A 2,500-nucleotide genomic window follows, 5' to 3' on the forward strand; every position below is an offset into this window, starting at 1 on the left:
TCTTTTGCTCAATACTCCATTTGAATTCATATCACAAATCATTTTTACTTTTGACTTTTAACTATTTGGTTTCAAAGGATCCAAAACCCCCTTCCTTTATATCTGACGTTTTTTGGTACTGAGAGGATACAGTTCTGGCTGTCTAGTCAAGATGGAGACAAAATATCTAAAGCATAGTGCCCCGTGTGAGGATCGAACTCACGACCTTCAGATTATGAGACTGACGCGCTACCTACTGCGCTAACGAGGCAAGCTTCTAGCAAGGATGTGCCAAACTTACTTACTCAAAGCAATTAAGTTCTTCTTTTTTCACATTGAGAACGTCTTGAGAGAACAACTCTTCCCATATGGTCTAGCGGTTAGGATTCCTGGTTTTCACCCAGGCGGCCCGGGTTCGACTCCCGGTATGGGAATGCTGCTTTTTCTGTACTATCTCTGACATTCAAAGGCAGACACTGTTGTTTGCATAAAAAAGCATTCAGGTAAAATTTGCACTTTGCAGCTAAAATTGCAAAACGTTAGGGTCTTGGTACTTCATTTCTAACTCTAGCACAACACATTTATAGGTTTCATAGCTCAAACTATTCTCAACTATCCTTTTTTACTTCAAAATGTCGAGGAACTCAACAACTCGTATGGCCTGTCCTTTGGCCTCCAATTTCCATTCTAATCTGTAGAATTTAACAACTGAATGGCAAAGTTCTCAAGCTCCCTAGTCAAAGAAAAGGAGTGAACTGTACCCTATCTGAGGGAAAACCTCATAACCATCAGAATAAGCCACTAGCTCCTAACTACTGTTCAAATGAGTCAAGTTTAAACTGTTGAAAGGAAAAAAAAATTTAATCAAAGCAACACTCTTTTTTTTTTTTATTATAACGCCTCTAATTTTTTCTGTGACCCTTTGGGTTATCCCATTTGACCAAGCAACCAGTATTCTTAGTTTACTGGTTCGATTCCTGCTATGGGATTGCCACTTTTTCTGTAATAATTCACGCATTGAAAGGTCGACACAAGCCATGCATACAGTCAGTCTAGCTTGGATTTGCTCTTTGCAGCAAAAAATGCTGACCACAATAGATTTTGGACATTCATTCCATTCTTTTGCTCAATACTCCATTTGAATTCATATCACAAATCATTTTTACTTTTGACTTTTAACTATTTGGTTTCAAAGGATCCAAAACCCCCTTCCTTTATATCTGACGTTTTTTGGTACTGAGAGGATACAGTTCTGGCTGTCTAGTCAAGATGGAGACAAAATATCTAAAGCATAGTGCCCCGTGTGAGGATCGAACTCACGACCTTCAGATTATGAGACTGACGCGCTACCTACTGCGCTAACGAGGCAAGCTTCTAGCAAGGATGTGCCAAACTTACTTACTCAAAGCAATTAAGTTCTTCTTTTTTCACATTGAGAACGTCTTGAGAGAACTACTCTTCCCATATGGTCTAGCGGTTAGGATTCCTGGTTTTCACCCAGGCGGCCCGGGTTCGACTCCCGGTATGGGAATGCTGCTTTTTCTGTACTATCTCTGACATTCAAAGGCAGACACAGTTGTTTGCATAAAAAAGCATTCAGGTAAAATTTGCACTTTGCAGCTAAAATTGCAAAACGTTAGGGTCTTGGCACTTCATTTCTAACTCTAGCACAACACATTTATAGGTTTCATAGCTCAAACTATTCTCAACTATCCTTTTTTACTTCAAAATGTCGAGGAACTCAACAACTCGTATGGCCTGTCCTTTGGCCTCCAATTTCCATTCTAATCTGTAGAATTTAACAACTGAATGGCAAAGTTCTCAAGCTCCCTAGTCAAAGAAAAGGAGTGAACTGTACCCTATCTGAGGGAAAACCTCATAACCATCAGAATAAGCCACTAGCTCCTAACTACTGTTCAAATGAGTCAAGTTTAAACTGTTGAAAGGAAAAAAAAATTTAATCAAAGCAACACTCTTTTTTTTTTTTTATTATAACGCCTCTCATTTTTTCTGTGACCCTTTGGGTTATCCCATTTGACCAAGCAACCAGTATTCTTAGTTTACTGGTTCGATTCCTGCTATGGGATTGCCACTTTTTCTGTAATAATTCACGCATTGAAAGGTCGACACAAGCCATGCATACAGTCAGTCTAGCTTGGATTTGCTCTTTGCAGCAAAAAATGCTGACCACAATAGATTTTGGACATTCATTCCATTCTTTTGCTCAATACTCCATTTGAATTCATATCACAAATCATTTTTACTTTTGACTTTTAACTATTTGGTTTCAAAGGATCCAAAACCCCCTTCCTTTATATCTGACTTTTTTGGTACTGAGAGGATACAGTTCTGGCTGTCTAGTCAAGATGGAGACAAAATATCTAAAGCAGAGTGCCCCGTGTGAGGATCGAACTCACGACCTTCATATTATGAGACTGACGCGCTACCTACTGCGCTAACGAGGCAAGCTTCTAGCAAGGATGTGCCAAACTTACTTACTCAAAGCAATTAAGTTCTTCTT

At 39.2% G+C, this 2,500-nt stretch overlaps 4 non-coding genes across 4 annotated transcripts; 2 read left to right on the plus strand and 2 right to left on the minus strand.

Moving 5' to 3' along the window:
* Positions 1 to 177: 177 nt before the first annotated feature.
* Positions 178 to 250, minus strand: TRNAM-CAU (transfer RNA methionine (anticodon CAU)). Its single transcript has one exon. It is a non-coding gene; the product is annotated as a tRNA-Met (tRNA).
* A 91-nt stretch (positions 251 to 341) lies between these two features.
* On the plus strand, positions 342 to 413 carry TRNAE-UUC (transfer RNA glutamic acid (anticodon UUC)). The gene has a single exon. It is a non-coding gene; the product is annotated as a tRNA-Glu (tRNA).
* Positions 414 to 1,274: 861 nt separating this feature from the next.
* TRNAM-CAU (transfer RNA methionine (anticodon CAU)) lies at positions 1,275 to 1,347 on the minus strand. The gene has a single exon. It is a non-coding gene; the product is annotated as a tRNA-Met (tRNA).
* Positions 1,348 to 1,438: 91 nt separating this feature from the next.
* Positions 1,439 to 1,510, plus strand: TRNAE-UUC (transfer RNA glutamic acid (anticodon UUC)). The gene has a single exon. It is a non-coding gene; the product is annotated as a tRNA-Glu (tRNA).
* Positions 1,511 to 2,500: the final 990 nt, after the last annotated feature.

Source organism: Anomaloglossus baeobatrachus, chromosome 4, assembly GCF_048569485.1.
Source record: "Anomaloglossus baeobatrachus isolate aAnoBae1 chromosome 4, aAnoBae1.hap1, whole genome shotgun sequence".
In the NCBI taxonomy this organism is placed as follows: domain Eukaryota; kingdom Metazoa; phylum Chordata; class Amphibia; order Anura; family Aromobatidae; genus Anomaloglossus; species Anomaloglossus baeobatrachus.